Below are 20,733 nucleotides of genomic sequence, written 5' to 3'. Positions count from 1 at the left end.
TATATGGAGTCACTGTTGTGTATATGTGAGGTTTTGTGGGGGGAGGGGTAGGCACAAGTATGAGAAAGCTGGAAGCTGGTATCAGGAACCTTCCTGGATCCCTTTTATATTATCTTTGATGCTGTCTCTGCTTTCTGAAGATGCAATGGCACCAGACACAAACCACTTAGGGAACTCCCCTAGCTCTGTTTTCAATTTTGTTTTTTGCAAAAGTCAAGGTGCCATTCTGTACACCAGTCTGGCCTGCAAAGTGTGATAGGTGATCCTCTGCTGGAATAGCAGGCGTGGGCCATCATATCAGACTTTTTTTTTCTTGGTACGACACTCACATGGAATCCTATTTTCTACAAAATTCTTACTGTGGTTCAGTTATAATATCAATCATATTTCTGGGGCATTGGCTAAAGAACTTTCGCCAAATAATTATATCTAAATCTTGTTTCCACATAAAAGTCTTTAATCTACAAGTGCATTATCTATTAAGAGAGAAAAACCAAAGATCCAGGACAGAAACCACCAGCCTACTATCCTCTGATAGTATCCTCAAAGAGCCTCTTTCAAAAGGGAGGCTACAGAACAGTACACAGGAAACCATTAACAAATGGTGAGTGTCCCCAGAGAATTTTTAAAGGCTTTCAAAAGATTTAAATAAATGATGCATTATTCTATACAAATAATGGTGACTGGTTTTAAACTGGCATACTGCAATACAAATACTATTGACTAATCTGAAATTAAGTGACTCTATTTATAACATTATCACCAGTGTACGTACCATTGTACTGGAACCTTCCACCATGTTTCTCACTTTCCTGCCAGTAGCAAATGTCCAGCCATCTGTCCTTTGTTCTTCAGATAGTAAACAGTCAGGACTTGCTACCCTCACCATCACTATTAACATACTAGTATAGTAACTTCTGAAATACTCTAACAGTTATGAACCAGAAACACAACCATCACCTGACATGGTGGTGCACACCTTTAGGAAGCAGATGCAAGTGGATCTCTGTGGTTTAGAGGCCTACCTGGTCTACAACCAGTCAACCAGGGCCACACAGTCAAGACCCTGTCTGAATAAATGAATGAATGAAATCAGCCAATCAAACAGTAAAAGAAGAGAGGGAGGGATGGAGGGAAATATAACTATCAGTAAAGATATGAGGCATTAATTTATTTGGATATTTAATTTATATCCTAGCAGACAAAGTATATCTGTAATATGTGACTGTCTTGTTAAGGAGGATCTGGAAGAGGAGAAAGCTAATTATCATTCCTGATAAATCTGTTTTGACTCTACTAAAACCAAGATTGTCCCTTTGGTGGGTGGATGGGGGGGGTATCTCTTTAGTACGTAAATTTCAGCTCTCATTTCTTTTTTTCCCCCCTCAAAGTTTATTTATTGTTATATGTAAGTACACTGTAGCTGTCTTCAGACACACCAGAAGAAGACATCAGATCTCATTACAGATGGTTTTGAGCCACTATGTGGTTGCTGGGATTTGAACTTAGGCCCTTCAGAAGAGCAGTCAATGCTCCTAACCCCTGAGTCATCTCTCCAGCCCTCAGCTCTCATTTCTTACAAGGAAAGCTACATTTTACAGATTAACAGCCAGGTCAGTAGAAAAATCTATGCCAGAAGATAAGAACCAGACAACAGTTTAATATGTCATGGAAAGTATAAAGATAGGNAAGTATAAGTTCCAGTAGTTAGATGTCCTATGACCTAAAGACCTACTTCTGAGAAACCCAAGATCTTTCCTTAAAGGTTTTTGTGCCATGTTAGGCAGTGGTGGTTCACACCTTTAATCCCAACACTCAGGAAAAACCCTGTCTCAAAAAGCCACCTACCACCCAACCAAAGTAAAACAAAAAAGTAAGTGTCTTTCACCAGGTGGACGCAGGAAACCCTTCAACAAGTCACTGGCCTTTCAGGACTATCTTAACTTTCCCTTAAAGAATAAACTAAGATACCAAGAATAACAAACATCCTGCTAGCTGGGCATGCTGGCTTGGGTCTCTAATTCCAGTACTTAGGGAACTAAAACAGGAGGATGGCCAAAATTCACAACTACCTACAGTTACCCTATTCCCTTAGGCCTAATATCAAAGAGCTTAAGTGTAATATATAATATTGTTANGTTTATTGTGAAAAAAGAAAAGTATTATGCATATAAATACATAAGAAACATAAGACTATACATGTATTATTATGTATATATTTTGCAAGAATAAATATATCTTACAGACAAGCACTGAGGGCACATTTTCGCATTAAAAGTCAGTAATTTACTGGGGATATTGATCAGAGAACAAGCTAGCCTAGCACCTGCAATTCCAAATACCAAGACAGACAGACAGACTTACTGACTGAAATCCTTGGGACTCACATGGTAGGAGAGAAACAGCTCATCCAAGTTGTCTTATACTTTTTTTTTTTTGGTTTTTCAAGACAGGGTTTCTCTTTGTAGTTCTGGCTGTCCTGGAACCCAGGCTGGCCTCGAACTCAGAAATCCACCTGCCTCTCCCTCCCAAGTACTAGGATTAAAGGCATGTGCCACCACTGCCCAGCTTCAAGTTGTCTTCTATTTACTCATGCACACCACAGCAATGAGTGTGCCCCCTTCACACACACAAAACTAAAAACAAAATAACTAGAACATAATTTTAAAAATATGTATAATATTTACTTAATTGTTTTTAAACATGGCCTCATTATGTAGCCCTAGCTGTCCTGGAAGTTGTTATGTATAACAGACTGGCTTCAAACTCTGCCTGAGTGCTGGAATTAAAAGCATGCCTTACTCAGCATGAGAAAAAATTAAGAGTGGTTCTGTGGTTAAGAGTGCATGATACCCAGCACACATATAGGGCAGGTCACAAGTGCCTGAAACTCCAGCTCCAGAAGGTCCAATATCCTCTCTGGCCTCTGTGGGTATCCACACTCACATGCAGGCAGGCAGACAGGCAGAGACAGACTCACACACACGCACGCACAAGCTCACGCTCACGCTCACGCTCACACACACACACACACACACTCAAAAATAAGAAGTCTTAAATCAAAAAAATTAAAATTAGTACTTTGTATACAGGAGCAAAATTATAGCTAGAACAATTCATTCTTATAAACTACTCATTTGACAGGTTGTATGGACTCAGTGAAGTTTGTTCGGTTTGGATTTTTTTTTATTGTATGTATGAGTGTTTTGACTGCATGTTTGTATACATGCCTCCCTGGTGCCCCTGAAGGCCAGAAGGGGAGGTCTGGTATTGGAATTACAGATGGTTGTGGAGCCACTAAATGGATGCTGGAAATTGAATTTATTAATCACTGACTCCCTGTTTAAGTATTTTTAAGCTAAAACATCTGATGAGAACAGAGGACACTGTTCTTACTTAACTTTATGATTCTCTATACCAAGGATTCTGGAATCAGATGTACTCTAGCTAAAACAAACTCACTTCAGAATCAGGACTGTAAAATATTCAATCTGGAATCAACTAAATTTTATTCCATTTGTAAGGAGGTACATTTTTAAAAAGCAAACTATCATTAGTATACCAATCCTTTCAACCTTTTTGTTAGATTTTTTAACTTTTTAAAAATTATGTAAGCCCTGTCTCAAAAATAAATAAATAAATAAAAATTATGTATGGGTACATGCACCTGAGTATATGAATGTTTAACACACCTGTGCAGGACTCCATGAAGGTCAGAAAAGGGCATCAGATTCCCCTGAAACTGGAGTTACAGACGGTTGTGAGCCTCCATAAAGATGCTGGAATTCAAACCCAGGTACCCTTGAAGAGCAGCCTGTATTCTTAACTTAGAGTTATCTCTGGATTACCTCATTTAAAGGTTTTATTATAAATTATTGCAGGAATATGCAAGGATCACAGAAAAAAATCCCATTAACATTATAGTTTTATTTCTATTAACCTCTAACAAAAAATTTGTCCTAAACTATTAAATTATGCTAGAAAGTGGTAGCTCATACCTTTAATACCAGCACTCAGGAGGGCAAGGTAGTTCTCAGAATTTGAAACCAGCCTGGTCTACAGAATGAGTTCCAGGACAGCCAGGTCTACACAGAGAAACAGTCTCCCAAAATAAATAAAGATGAGAGAAAGAGAGAAAAAGAGAGAGAAAGAAAAAGAGAATAACAAAAGAATGCATGAGACAGAACAAAAATTATTAAATTACAATAAACAACACTTGTGTTTCAAATTCATGCATAGTCTTAAGAATGCTGGTTAACATTCTTCATATAATGTCATTAGATATAAAAGTCTTTGCTTTTCAGACACTTATTTAAAAACTTATGTACTTTAATATAAAAAGCAATAATATTTATCTTGTTCTTTAAGGCTTAATAAAATTTAAAAATCAAAATCTTTTTTAAATCCTTATACTATTCTAGGAAATTTTACTTCTGTACAATATGACATCAAGAAAGAGGACACCATATTAAATTAAAAGATACTACCCCAAAAAGGCTTATAAAAAGCAGAGTGCCTACTTTTATATAGATGACAATTTCCTGCCAGTAAGAGATGATATAGGGCAAGAAANGGGAAAGGTAGAAAATGAATAAGCAACCACACACACAAGCACATTCAGGCATCCCCAGGAGGTAGGGTGTCCGGGTAAATAAGGCAAGACGTTCAATGATAGGCTATAAAAAGATAAACTTGCAAAGGAAAACAAAATTCTCATTTTGAACAGTATATATGTCAATACTGGGTGATTAGAAACCCAATAAGCTGCAATTTAAGATAAAGGTTGAAGCAGCAGCAAGATGAAAGGCAGCCCCTTTAACATTTGCTCCTGGAGTCCAGCAACTCTCAGCAGTTGGCTGGAGACTGAGCTGGAAGATCCTGTGGAGCTCCAACAAAGGGACGAAACAAACTCAAGTTCCCAGGGCCCCCTCTGGACAACTAATGAAACAACTTGATAAATGATTGCTCTGTCAAGAGACCAAGAGATGGAGACGTCTGGAAGCAGAGGGGGAATGTATCTAATTTAGGAGGGGGTGGTGCACAATGGCAAAGAGATCATCACTTGTCACACAACATCTGAACAGAAAACATTACAAAACTCCACAGTCTAAGAACTGAAGCCCGGTGTTAGCATGTAGCCACAGACCTAGCCATCTGACTCTTCCTAGGTGATTTTTAAGGAACAAACTGTTTACCTTCCCATCCTCCTGTCTTAACTCCATGATGAAGAAAGCACTGCTCAAATAAAAATTCCTTCTCTACTTCATACATAAAGAGGCTGATTCTGACCTTACTTAGAGCCAGAGAAGCACAAGGACCCAGTTTATTCAACTTAAGAGAATGACAGAGCCAAGAGCCCACAATGAATGAGTGAATGAATGAATGAATGAATGAACGAACAAAGGAGCATTTTGTAAAATTTAGGAGTTCCTATTTGAGGACCTTAACTCTCCTCTTTCTCTTCCTTTAAGATGAGTACAATCTCTTTCTGACCAAAGACTGGCATGGGTTTCAAAGGCACTGCTGACATATTCAGTCAACATTCAATGAACATCTCTAATGAGAAACAGGTAATCAGAACTTGGGAGTGTTACCCAAAGAGTTTGTAATTAAGTTAAAAAAAAATAGTAAAAGACAATGTTGTAGCTTTAGTAACTGATCAAAGACCAAAAATAAACCAGTTCATTAAAATATGTCAAAGGAAGGAGAAAAAAGTAGCACGAAGAGCCGCTTCAAAACTAACTTGCTGGGTTAGATAATGCTATGGTAATGAAAGTACTATATACTGTACTGTTGTGCAAAACAAACAAACAAACAAAAAAAGGCTTTGAAGGAAGGCCAAATTAACTTTTGACTATACTAAAATACGCCAGGCATGGTGTCTTACCCATGCACTCGCAGACTGCTAAGATTTCCAGGACAGCCTGGGCTAGAGTGAAACCAGAACATCAGCTGTCTGAACTACCAGTGAATTTTTCTAGAAAAATGATATATATGGCATGCCATGAAATTTTTCTTTTTAAATTGGTTATTTTATTTATTTTACATTTCAAATGTTAACCCCTTCCCAGTTTTCCCTCCGAAAACCCTCTATTCCCGGCCCCTGCTTCTATGAAGGTACCCACCCACCCACCTACTCCCACCTCACTGCACTAGAGCCTGTACAGGACCGAGGGCCTCCCCTCCCATTGATGCCAGATGTACTCTTTGGTTGGTGGTTTAGTCCCTGGGCGCTCTGGAGGTTCTGGTTGGTTGATACTGTCCTTGTGGTTACAAACTTCTGACCCTTCAGCTCCTCCAGTCATTCCCCTAACTCCTCTACTCAGTGCTCAGTCCGATGGTAGGCTGTGAGCATCTGCATCTGTATTGGTCAAGCTCTGGAAGAGCCTGTCAAGGGACAGCTATAGCAAGCTCCTGTCAGCAAACACTTCTTGGCCTCAGCAATAGTGCCTAGGTTTGGAATCTACAGATCGGATGGATCCCTAGGTAATAGGGCAGTCTCTCAGTCTCTGCTTCACTCTTTGTCCCTGAATTTCCTTTAGACAGGAATAATTCTGGGTTAATATATTTGAGATGGGTGTTTGGCCCCATTCCTCAACCGGGGGCCGTGCCCAGCCTCTGGATATGGTCTCTACAGGTTCTCTCTCCCTTTAGTTAGGTATTTCAGCTAATGCCATCCCCATTGGGTCCTGGGATCCTCTTGCTTTCCTGGCATCTGGGATTTTCTAGTGGCTAACCCCAGTTCCCCATTCCCCACTGCTACACCCCTCAGTTCAGCTTCCTGACCCTCTGTATTTCTGTCCCATCTTCCCCACACCTGATACTGACCCCCTTTTTCACTCTCCCTCCTCTCTCCCTCCCCCCTACCTTCCGTGATTATTTTGTTCCCCTTCTAAGTAGGACTGAAGCATCTACACTTTGGTCTTCCTTCTTCTTGAGATTCATGTGGTCTGTGAGTTGTACTGTGGATAGTCCAAGTTTTTTTCTAATATCCACTTATCAGTGAATGCATACCATGAGTGTTCTTTTGTGAGTGGGTTACCTCACTCAGNATGATATTTTCCATATCCATTCCTCTGTTGAGGGACATCTGGGTTGTTTCCAGTTTCTGGCTATTATAAATAAGGCTGCTATGAACTTAGTGGAAGATGTATCTTCAAATTAAAGACCCAGAAATGAACCCACACACCTGTGGTGTGATCTTTGACAAAGAAGCCAAAACCATACAGTGGAAAGAAGACAGCATATTCAACATATGGTGCTGGCTCAAGTGGTGGTCAGCATGTAGAAGAAAGAAAATTGATCCATTCTTATCTCCTTGTACAAAGCTCAAGTCCAAGTGGCACAAGGACCTCGACATAAAACCAGATACACTGAATGTCATAGAAGAGAAAGTGGTAAAGAACCTGGAACAGATCAGCACAGGGGGAAATTTCCTGAATAGAACACCAATGGCTCAGGCTCTAAGGTCAACNACAGACAAATGGGATCTCATAAAATTGTAAAGTGGGCTGGAGATGGCTCAGTGGTTAAGAGCACTGACTGCTCTTCCGAAGGTCCTGAGTTCAAATCCCAGCAACCACATGGTGGCTCACAACCATCCCTAATGAGATCTGATGCCCTCTTCTGGTGTGTCTGAAGACAGCTACAGTGTACTTACATATAATAAATAAATCTTTCAAAAAATAATAAAATATAATTGAATATAAGGCAAAGGACACTGTCAACAACCTACAAACTGGGAAAAGACCTTTACCAATCCTACATCTGATACAGGGCTAATATCCAATATATACAAAGAACTCATGAAGTTAAGACTCCAGAGAACCAAATAACCCTATTTTTAGAACAGAGAATTCTTAACTTGAATGTCTGAGAAGCACCAAAAGAAATGTTCACCATCCTTAATCATCAGGGAAATGCAAATCAAAATGACCCTGAGATTCCAAATCACAGCAGTCAGAATGGCTAAGAGCAAAAACTCAAGTGACAGCAGATGCTGGCGCGGATGTGGATACTCCTCCACTGCTGATGGGATTGCAAGCTGGTACAACCACTCTGGCAATCCACAGAAAACTGGACATAGTACTACCTGAAGTCCCAGGTATGCCACTCCTGGGCATAAACCCAAAAGATGCCCCTCCAACATACAACAAGATTACATAGAAATTGCTGTTCTGGAAAGAATCCCACTTACTAAGTACCCAGCTCAACTCACCTCCTCATCAGGACANAGTTAGTTGTAATGGGTTCCAACATGGAGTCATGAGAGGAAAGGGATCACATCATGGATCTCACTCAGACTGACTCTAGTCAACAATTCACGGAGGCTGGCAAGCTGGTGGGCATTTTTTTAAGTAATGATTGAAGTGAGGGCATACCCTATAGTTAGTGNTGCCATCTGTGGGCAGGTGGCCCTGGGTTATGTTAGAAAGCAGGCTGAGCTTTGGTCCTGCCTNAGTTCCTGCCTCTAAGTTCTTTCATGAGTCCCTGTCCTAACTTCCCTTAATAATAAAACATCCTGTGGAAATTTAAGTCAAATAAACCCTTTCATCCTCAAATTGCTTTTAGTCATGGTGTTCAATTACAGCAACAGAAAGCAAACTAGGACACCTGCTGAAACATGAATGGGCATTCAAAACATCCTGATAAAAAATAGACATCAGTCACAAGTTTGCACATTTGAGTAATTCTGCTCATAGGAAAAGTTCAATCAGCAAATTAAAAGATGAGTGGATTCCAGAAGCTAGCATGTAGGGAATGGAGTAGAGACTGACTGCTAAAGGACTTTGGAGTTTACTTACAGTTGACAAAAATCTTTAAAATTGACTGTGGTGATGGTTACAGACTTAAAAAGAGTATACTAAAACCAACAAAAATGTCCACTTTGAAAAGGTCAAATTGGGCTGGTGAGATGGCTCAGCNGTTAAGAGCACTGACTGCTCTTCTGAAGGTCCTGAGTTCAAATCCCAGCAACCACATGGTGGCTCACAACCAACTACATTGTGATCTGATGCCCTCTTCTGGTGTGTCTGAAGACAGCTACAGTGTACTTACATATAANAATAAATAAATCTTGGGGCCGGACCAAGCAGAGGTTCCAAGCTCAATTCCCAGCAACTACATGAAGGCTCACAACTCATATATATAAAATAAATAATTCTTTTTTTAAAAAAAAAGTGAAATTACATTTGGTATCTCAATAAAGTGTCCCAAAAGATAAACTATTAAAATCTCATAAAGATGCCAGAAATATGTGATCACTGTTCTAAGTGCCATAAACATTACTTATTGTTCTTAGGGGCTGGGAAAGATGACTCCATGGTTAAAAATGTTCTTGTGGAGAACCATGGTTCCATTCCTAAAACCTACACAATGGTGGCTCACAATCATTTGAAACTCCAGTTCCAGGGAATTCATCACCCTCTTCTGACCTCCACAGGCACCATATGGTGCACACACATACATGAAGGCAAACACACACAATAAAAATAAACAAACATATCCCAGCACTTGGGAGGCAGAGGCAGGCGGATTTCTGAGTTTGAGGCCAGCCTGGTCTACAAAGTGAGTTCCAGGACAGCCAAGGCTATATACAGTGAAACCCTGTCTCGAAAAACCAAAATAAATAAATAAATAAACAAACAAACATTTAAAAAATTATTGTATTTAACCCTCTTGGTGGGGCCCCTTTAATCCTTGTACTAGAGAGGCAGAGGAAAGTGGGTCTGAGTTCGATGCCAATCTGGTCTACTCAATGAGTTCCAAGCTAACATGAGACCCTATCCTAATTTTTTTCCCCTATCTTTTCTATTCAAGTATTATTCTTGAATTCAAATAGTACTATACAGAAGCAATGTATAGGCAGCAAAGATTTGCATGGTCTCCATACAAACGGTTTTATGCTGAGAGCCCAGATAGTTTGTACTACATCTCTAGAAACAGAGGTTCAAGTAAAAGACAGGGTGTGCTGGACCATACATTTACTTAGAATGGGACATAAGTTGTACAAACTTAAACTTCTTCCTCAGACACTATAGCTGATGCTTCACATTGATGTTTAATCTTAGTTGTCAAAGTAACTGTATCAATTAAGAGACAAAACCCTTGGGCCCATGTGTGAAAGATATTCGTGATTATGAATTAAAGTGGGAAGACTACCTAAGTGTGGGTACTATCTTCCAATAGCAACCCAAACACACTGAGGTTGAAAGGAAAGGTTTTTGTCTTGCCTGCTTACCTTCTTATCTCTCAGGCAAGGTCTATGCTGCTGCTGTTGCTGCTGCTGCAGCTGAAATCACCATTTTTCAGACATTGGAACCCGGCTGCTGCTTGCTTGTTTGCTTTGCTTGCTTTCTTTCCTTGAGACAGGGTTTTTCTTAACAGTTCTGGCTGTACTGGAACACTGGGCTGACCTCTGAACTTAGAGATCCGCTGTCTATGCCTCTGCTACTGAAGTACTGGGATTAAAGGCATGTGCCAACAGCATCCAGCTTCAGAACCTAAGTTTCTAATGTGGACAGAAGACCAGTAAGTAACTCTCCAAGGAAAATGTCAGAATTGAGACTGCTGAGGTGTTCAGCCTTATGTTTCAGTCTGAAGACAGCAGTTGTAGAACTATATAGACCATATCATGTAATCCAATCCAATAAATCCTCTCTTTTTATATATACTCAATCTATTGGTTTTGTTTCTCTAGGGAACCTTGACTAGGCTAGTAAGGTGGCTGGTTCTGTGGGTAAAATCATTTACCACACAGGGGTTCCATTCCCTGCACCCACATAAAAAGCTGGACTCTTTTCCAGGGACTGGAGAGAGGGCTCAGAGGATAAGAGCACTCTCTTTTAGAGGACCTGGGTTCGATTCACAACACCACAGCACACATGGCAGCTTATACCATCTATAACTCCAGTCCCAGAAAATCCTATGCCTTCTTTTGAACCCAGTGAGCACCAATCACACACATGGTGCTCATGCACATAAAAATTTAAAAAGGTGGATATGGTGACATGCATCTGAATCCTAACACTCCTACAGCAAGAAAGGAGGCAGAGAGGAAAAATCACCTAGGGGCTGGCAGGAGGACAAGCTAGCCTTGAGTAGATTCATAGTAGAAACAATAGATCTTGTTTTCAACAAGGAGAAATTCTTCTTGAATGACTCTTGAAAATTGTCCTTTGACCTCCACACAAATGCCATGGCTTGGGTATGTATATGTATGTGTATGTGTATGTGTATATGTATATGTATACACACACATACACTCACACACTTGCACACACTTGTTAAAAGTGCACCTTCTGTAATTCTTTCAATAGCCTTGAAGTATAAATGTCCTGGTCTTCATCTGAAATAGCTTAAAACCAAATACCCAAGACCAGAAGAGTTCAATTTTCACCTTCAGTTTTGAGTTCTATGAAAGAAATGATAGGGCATTCATCAGAGTTATAAAAGATGAATAAAGTAAGGTACTCCCTAATTAGATAGACACTCAGATTTTAAGTTCTTTGTTTCAGCAAAAACAGATGATGCACTTAGCAAGCTAGCAAAATGTACAAACACAGTGACAATCAATTTTTAGGATCAGCAATTCTATCATGCTCACCCGAGTTTTAAGTTGTAACCACTTACAGCACAGGTAATGAACTCGACAACTTACAGATTAATTTATGCTTAACCAAATAAAGCAGTTAATCTGTTTTTCAGAGTGTAATAATGCAACTATGCTAAATAAGTCAAAACATAAAAACTGAAGGCAGCAGTCGACTACAACTATTTAACATAGCAGTAGTTATTCCAAAGTCACTTGAGAGCCTAGTAGTAAGGTGTTTTTAAATTTCTCTTTTCCTCCCCACCTGCTGCTGCCTTCTCCGATAATTCAAAGTTGAGAAACAAGTCAGGATGCACAAAGTGTAATTCAGGCTTGGTTGGAACACTTCTCCAGCATTAGTATCTGAATGGAAAGCCTAGTTCAAGGAGAAAGATGGCAGGAGAGAAAAGGCAATCGACCACAGCCTGAGCAATGGAGCACTGGGGTATGTATGTGCAGTGGGTGGAGGTGGGAGAGGATCAGAGATAATTGAGTGTGATGAACTACAGGGGCTGATGGAAGATAAATTGACTGATAGACCAGCGTGAAGAATTAGGAAGAAAACAAAGCATGCCAGATGGAAGAACTCCAAAGGACATGTGGGAGCATAATGGGAGGAGCTGAGTTGGGGGTATCAGGTGCAGAAAGGTGGGGCCACTTTTTTAAATGACTATGTGCTGTTTCTCAGGAATCTTCAATCCCAGTTTTTCTTTTTCTTTTTTCTTTTGCTAAAGAATGTCAGGATGCATACAGCAAGAATGTAGGTCAGTAGTACAGCACTTCCCTCAAATACAGAAAGCCCTAGGTTTAATCCAAAATAACACAAAAACAAAAAAAGCACTGTGAGCATATGGTGTATGTACATCTTCTCCTATAGGACTACACTGAAGAAAACTGGTCAGTTTAACAGATCCAACCTATGGAAGCTACATGGAAGATAAAGATATTGGCAAGAACAATAGTATTCTATTCTACAGTATTTTGGGCACAAAATTATGTGGGCCAAGTTTCACTATGACCATTATAAACCTAATAAAAAGAAAAATTACCATCAATGCTTTGGTGCAAAAAAAATTGTGTATGTATGTGTGTGTACATACATACATACTATTGAATATCTCATACATGAAATGTAAATTCCCATCACTCCTGGTGCAAATATTAATGCAGCTGCTATGCACAGCAATTTTACATCTCTTGACATAGCAAAACAAGCTCCTTAAGAAAAAAAGTCATGGCCTGGAGAGATGGCTCAGAGGTTAAGAACACTGATTGTTCTTCTGAAGGTCTTGAGTTCAATTCTCAGCAACCCCATGGTGGCTCACAACCATTTGTAATAGGATCTGATGTTCTTTTCAGCTCTGTCTGAGGGCAGTGATAGTGTAACTCATATNCATAAAGTAAATAAATCTTTAAAAATGAAGGAGGAGGAGGAAGAAGAGGAGGAAGAAGAGAAGGAGAAGGATCACTCTCCAAAGACCACAGAAGTACTGGCTGATTTTTTCCAACTGGGCCAAATACTGCTTCTTATTGCCTCTCCGTAAGCACTCATGAATACACTGTGATCTCGCTCCACTCTACCTCCTCACACCCTGCTACAGTATGCTACACAGGCCTGTGCTGTCTGAGCCTGCAATGCTATGTTCGACTCCTTTCCATTAGCACATGAAGTCAAGAATCTCTAGAGCCCAAGAAGGAATGGAGCCAGATTAGCACAGTGTAGAGGGTATGGTAGAGCTCCAGGACACCAACATGGTGTTCCAACCATGCTCATGAGTAGAGATTAAGCTCCTTTTCAAAAGAAAATACCCACAATTCTAGTCTTTAAAGACTGAGAGATCCTACATTTCCACCCTATGAAACCTAATGCAAAAAAAGAAAAAAGAAAAAAAAAAGAAAAAGAAAAAGAATACATACTGTTGGAATTTTATCAAAAAGAAAACATTTTGTAACAAAGAATTTCAAGAACAGAAGATCAGGACTGGGGATGGAGCAGAATTGGTGGAGTGCTTGCCTAGCATGCATAGATTAGGCCCAGTGGTCCATACAACAAATCCTAACATTTTGGAGGATCTGGAGTCNACCATGTCCTGAGCTGCTAACAAGACTCTGAAGGTGATCAGAAAATGGAAATGTCTAAAGCAGTCTACCAGTCCTACCAGCCTTGGNGCCGGACAGATACAGCAGAAATATTGGGAAAGTTAAGACATTTGTGAAAATTAAGAACTCTAAGAATTCTAAGGAAAAACTAAAACAAAGTAACAAAGCTAAAGAATGTCTCTGACAAACTCATTAGTCTGGGAATAGACACATAAGTAAACAATCCGGTCAGAGCACTGCTGGTCTTTAATCCAGCACTTGAGAGGCAAATGCAGGTGGATCTCTGACTACAAGGCCAGCCTCATCTACAGAACCTGTTCCAGGACAGCCAGCGCTACANAGAAAAACTNAGGGGTGGGGGAGGGTGGAGATAAATATTAAAATAAAACATAAACACACTGAAAATTTAATGACCAAGAACTTGTTATATTCCAAACTATCATTCTAGGAGGCTCAGAAAACAAACAGTATAAATGCTAACAAGCCATTCATTACTTCATAAAACCTACAAATCAAAAACAAGATACAAAAATCCAACCAATTGCTGTCAGTGAAGGAGATGCTACCAAGCATAAAGATCTGGAATTTGTGGACATAACTAAAGTCAATCGCTATCCTCTAATTCGGTACATTCAAGCACAGACACATAATATATTGGACTAGATAAAAAATTATATCCCCTAGCTGAGCAATAATGGCACAATACTTGAGTCCCATAACTCAGGAGGCAGAGGCAGGTGGATCTCTGAGTTTGAGGCCAGTCTAGTATATAAAGCAAGTTTCAGGGCAGTCAGGACTACATGGGAGAAACTGTCTCAAAACAACAACAAATAGGTGCATAATAGATGGCCCGGAAAAAATGAGAGGATACATAGAGTAAGGCTGCCCTGATCAGGAACAGGAAAACCCTCATCTATGAGGAGATAGAATTCAGATCAGTAGGCCAGGCGGTGGTGGTGCACGCCTTTAATCCCAGCACTCGGGAGGCAGAGGCAGGTGGATTTCTGAGTTTGAGGCCAGCCTGGTCTACAAAGTAAGTTCCGGGACAGTCAGGGCCACACAGAGAAACCCTGTCTCGGAAAAAAAAAAAAAGAAAGAAAAGAAAAGAAAATTCAGTTCAGCTACTGCCTGGACTATGTGACAGTATAGGCTTTGAGTTTTGGGGAAATCTTAATGGTCCATCATTGTTTGCGATGGCAGTTATACCTGTATATACAGTTGCTGATACTCAGTTATATATTTTAAACTTTGTATACTTAATTATATGAAAATTATCCCTCAATAATTATCCCTCAATTTGGGCCAGCCAGACATGATGGTACATACCTTTAAGCCCACCACTTAGGAGGCAAAAGACAGGGCAGCCTCCTCTATAAAAACTTTCAAAGGCAGCTCAAATCTTGCAGTCCCTTATTTTTAAACTTTATATAAATGGACTTATATTGTCTATATTTTTCTGCAAATATTTGAAATAGGAGTCTCACTAGTTACTCATGGTAGTCTTGAACTCCTAGGCCCTAGTGACTCTCTTCACTGATCTCTTTGAGATGAGATAAAATAGAGAATCAGGTACCAGGCAGGGTGTAGAGTTTAGTGGAAAACAGGAGAAATTACAAACTGAAGATGTTGCAAGTCATCAGCAAGCCTTCGGTTCTTCCATCTAGTCTGTACCTGACATTTCCAAGTCTCTTTGATTTAAGCAGATTAGTAAAACAAGCTTTCATATTCTATGTATATTTCATTCCATTTTTTAACTTAGGGGAGGCCCAGATGGACCTTTCACACTGCAATGGGTAGCAGGAACCTATGGATTCATTCCAAAGTGCTGCAACCTTCTGTCAATTCTCTCCAGCTCATCTGCCCCAGTCCCAATTCTTTACATAGACCCACTGAACAAGTAGTTAATGTCTCCTTCCCATTGAGACAGGAAAAATGAAGTACTGTCCCCAAATAAAGTAATGCCTTTATATTATTCTCACCATCTGAAAATATTGCTATATTTAATGTTAAGTGCCAAATGAGACACTAAAAGTACCATACATGGTCACTGACTACAGAGACTTAGGTCTCCAATAAAGGGAGAAGCCAGCTAGATGGCTCAGTGAGAAAAATATGCTTACAGGGCAAACCTGATAACCTAAGAACAGACCCTTCCCCCACTGTCTCCTGACTTCCACTAAAGTGCCATGTCACGCTTTATCAATGCAGATACACACACACACACACAACTGATTTACAAACTGGCTTTAAAATAAAAACGGTTAACCAGAAACACAGAAAACATGTGTGTGAAAAGCAAATGCTAACTCAGGCTATCTGACTTTGAGGCTTGATTCTCATGTTTCAATCACAATTCAGCACAACACGTTGAGCAACGTATCTCATCTGTACAACTGAGCTAGACTTAAATTATCTCTACATCCTTTGTATGAATGGATACATGTGGACTTTCCAGAATATATTACAAATTCACTACAACAAGACAACAAAAATTTTTTTAAATAGAATAAGGGGCCCAGGGTGGTGGTACACTCCTTTAATTCCAGCACTTGGAATGCAAAGGTAGGTGAATCTCTGATTTCAGGGCCAGCCTGGTCTACAGAGTTAGCTCTAGGACATCCAGAGACAAATCAAACAAAACAAAAAAGGGGGGGCTGAGCTGATGACTCAGCTGGTTAACTGATTTTCTAAGCAAACTTTAGGACTTCAATTTGGATCCTCTACATAAGAGCCAGGCACATGAACGTCTATCTGTCTGCAAGCCATGTAGTGTGGGAGGCAGAAACGGGAGGATAAACCAGCCTGTAGGTTATGACTCCTTTGAGGGTCTAACAACCCTTCCACAGGGGTGCCATATTAGATATTCTGTATACCAGATATTTATATTATGATTCACAACAGTAACAAAATTAGTTATGAAGTAGCAACAAAATAATCTTAGTGGTTGGGAGTCACCACAATATGGGAACTTTATTAAAGAGTTACAGCATTAGGAAGGATGAGAACCACTGTCCTAGACTAAAACATAACTCCAGGCTAAGGAGAGGTGGACAGTGTTCCTAAGGGTTCCTCTTGGTTTCAAAAAGCACACACATTCCCAAACACACACTTAAAAAAAAAAAAAAAAAGACACAAGAGGACAACCATCTATCTCCTCCACTAACCAAACCCGGCGGAAATTTCTTCCCAACTATAAAATGTTAAAGCAGAGAGAATACCTCACCTAAATATGAGAAATACAGAAAGAGACCTACCAACATGCAAAGGTGCAAGCTTGGAAGTACAGAAATGGGGTCTGATTTTCTAAGCCATTCCTGTACCATTAAGATGTTCTGTCTGTCCGTGTCCCACACATAGTGACCCAATCAGCTCACAGCTCAGCCTCTGTGGTCCTCCTTTAATGTGCACTCAAACACTATCACCTGGACGCCGTGTTTAAACACTGAACCAAATTCAGTAGCTCTAGGATGAGGTCTAGATGAAAATACGTCTTGAGCACTCAGGAGGCACAGGCAGACAGATTTCTGAGTTCGAGCCAGACTGGTCTACAGAGCAAGTTCCAGGACTGCCAACACTGCCCAGAGAAACCCTGTCTCAATAGTCTCACACACTCAGGATTTTTTGAGGAGTACAGATGGAATAATAACATCTGGTTCCATCCATCCTATCCATTTCTGGCTCATTATTTATGATTTCTTAACCTGTATTAAACCCGATATTAAGCTTTAATGTCATTAATAGTCTTGCAAACAACCAAATGAGATAATTCATATATTCACAACTCTGGTACACACTGAATGTCTGGTGACTAATAACTAATGTGTGTGCCGTGCAAGTGTATGTGTTTGTGATTGGGGAGTGTGTGTAGAGGTCAAAAGACAACTTTCCAGAACCCATTCTCTCTCCTAATTTTTAAAAATTTTAGCTGACTACTGTGTATGTGTATGGTATGTGCAAGTGAAGCCACACTCTAGTTCTACTGTAGAAACCAAAAAACTCAGCCAGGACTGTATAGCAAATGCTTTTTTACCCACTAAACCATCTAACTGGTTTTGAAATCTAGTTTTTAACTGCAATTCTTCCAGGTAACANCTCTTCTCAATGCCAAGTCTGAGTTAGCAGCTACCTACTACAAAACTATAATTAAACTGCCCCCTAAGAATCTTAACATGGCCTGTACTTCTCAGGCATCATGTCACCTAGTTTTGTTCTTTGCCCTGTCTATAGCAAAGTGAACTTTCTACTCTGCAAAGATTAGTTTCTATTTAATAAACAAATATTTACACGGTATACAGACTACATCCTAGGCCTGTTCCAAACATCCAATTGCTGCCCCTTGCTTAAACGTCAACTGCTACCATGTATGGCAATTTTCAAACAATGCTTTAACCTTATCCACTTTATACATTTAGGGATTTGGGGTTTGGTTAGAGTTTTGGTTTGCAATAGGATCTCAATGAGGTTGGAATTACCTCTGCCTCCCTCCTTAGTGTGGGGATTAATGGTGTGCACCACCATACCCCAAACCTGTTATTTTTGAGACAAGGTCTGCTGTATTATTTCAGGCTGCTCTCAAATTCATGATACAACCAATGGTGACTTTCACCTCTTAAATGCTTTTAATCCCAGCACCCAAGAGGCAGAGATAGGCGAGTCTCTTGAATGCTGAGATTATCATGTGTACCTGGTTTTTGCAGTACTAGGGATTGAACCTAGGGCTTCCTGTGTAATAGGCATGGATTCCACCAACGGAGGTATATTTAACCAAGCTGTAATGGGATCTGATAACCTCTTCTGGTGTGTCTGACAGCTACAGTGTACTCATATAAATAAAATAAATCTTTTTAAAAGGGAGAGGGGCTGGAGAGATGGCTCAGCAGTTAAGAGGTCATGAGTTCAAATCCCACAACCACATGGCGGCTCTCAACCATCCGTAATGAGATCCGATGCCCTCTTCTGGAGTGTCAGAAGACAGCTACAGTGTACTTACATACAATAAATCTTTATTAAAAAAAAAAAGCACTGACTATTCTTCCAGAAGTCCCAAGTTCAATTTCCAGCAACTGCATGGTGGCCCACAGCCATCTGTAATGGGATCTGATGCCATCTTCTGGTGTGTCTGAAGACAGCTACAGTGTACTCACATATATAATAAATAAATATTTTGGGGGGGGGCGAGTACTTGTTCTTGCAGAGGACCCATATTCAATTCTCAGCATATACCTGCTGCTAACAACCATCCCTACATCCAGATCTGAGGCTTTTTGACCTCCAAGGACACCAGGATCCCACACATTGCATATACATCCTTGCAAGCAAAACAGTCAAGACATGAAAAATAAATCTTATTCTAAATATATAAAATATTTAAGAAAAAAATACTAATACTAATTACCAGTTTGTTGAGAAACTTGTTTCAAATCTCACAGAATAAGTCTACAGAATAAGTAATGAACAAGTCTGCCAGTGAAGAAGTGAGACTCAAAATTAAGCAATTTGTCTAGACATTGAACATTCTGTAGATCAGTGTTACTCCAATAAATGGTGCTTTTTATTACTGTTTCACTTAATGGACTCTGCAACTTGAAGTTTAAATCATTTTACCCATTTTTACCTATTACAAGGATAATCAACTACTGCAATACACTTAAAAACTATTCACCTAAACCCCAATACACGAAGCACTACTCAGATTTGCCAAATTATGGAATCAACCCAGATATCCAACAGAGGAATGAACTAGAAGACATGGTATGTAAGCATCAGAATTCTCTCAGCCATAAAGAACCAAGAACCAGTGACAAAGCTGGGTACTAGGAATTTGCATCCAGTGGGGGTTTGATGAGAATGACCCCAGAAGCTCATAAATAACAGTCAGTGGAACTGTTTGGGACAGATTAGAAGGTATGACACTGTTGGAGGAGGTGTTGTCACTAGGGCAGGTCTTGGGGTTTCAAAAGCCCAGGCCATTTCCAGGTCTCTCTCNCTCTCCCCAGCACTCCCACTTCATACTAATATATCAAGACTCAAGTAAGCTCTTAGCTGCTTCTTCAACACCATTCCTGNTTAGTGCCATATTCCTGCCATGATAAACATGGATTCACCCACTCTAACTTTGAGCCCCAAATTAATTTCTTTTATAAGTTGCCTTGGTCGTGGTGTTTCATTTAAGGAAAGTGACTAATATACTACACAAATCCTGGTAACCTGGGTTCTTTTTTTTTTTTTTTTTTTTTTTTTTTAATGTATATGAGTGTTCTATCTGCATGTACACCTGTGTGCTAGAAAGGGGCATCAGATCCCATTATAGATGATTGTGAGCCACCATGTGGTTTTTCGGAATTGAACTCAGGAGCTCAAGAATCTAGAAGACTCTAGAAGACCAGCCAGTGCACTTAACTGAGCCATCTCTCCAGCCAATGAAAATGTTTAACACATATACATGCACAAAACCTCCCCTTTGGGGGAGGGGGGGGAGATAGGATTTCTCTGTGTGGTCCTGACTGTCCTGGAACTTGCTTTGTAGGCCAGGCTGACAATCTTGAACAGTGATGTGTTTGACTTCCCAGTGCTGGAATTAAAGGGTTGCACCACCACACCTGACTCAAAATCTCTTAAATATTAATAATTTTTACAAGTTTGAAGCCAGCAAGAGGACTCAGTGAGTAAAGTCACTTGTCACCAAGTCTGATGTCTTGAGTCCTCTTTCTCTCTCTCAAAATTAAGTTTGAACAAAGGTACCCATGCTATAAGGGTAAAGTACCCATAAGATTATTAAATGAAAACTTGGGCCAAGGTTGTGCACATGGGTACATATGTGTGTGTGTGTACACACACACATACACACACAAATAAAAGCACACAGCCTGGAAATTCCAGCACTGAAGAGTAGAGGCACAAAAGTCAAAGTTTAAGGCTATGTGGCAAGTTTGAAGTATGTCTGAACACTCTTAAATTTAAAATAATAATAATGCCCATGAAATGGGCAATTAAATATAAATATGCACATATCAATACCATTTAGATCCACAGGCAGCACTTGA

General features: G+C 39.9%; 1 protein-coding gene across 1 annotated transcript in view; it reads right to left on the bottom strand.

Moving 5' to 3' along the window:
* LOC110295767 (cat eye syndrome critical region protein 2 homolog) overlaps positions 1–20,733 on the bottom strand; it is a 103,256-nt gene that overhangs the window by 67,334 nt on the left and 15,189 nt on the right.

Source organism: Mus caroli, chromosome 6 (assembly GCF_900094665.2).
Source record: "Mus caroli chromosome 6, CAROLI_EIJ_v1.1, whole genome shotgun sequence".
NCBI lineage: Eukaryota > Metazoa > Chordata > Mammalia > Rodentia > Muridae > Mus > Mus caroli.
This window is presented reverse-complemented; position numbering and strand designations above follow the sequence as displayed.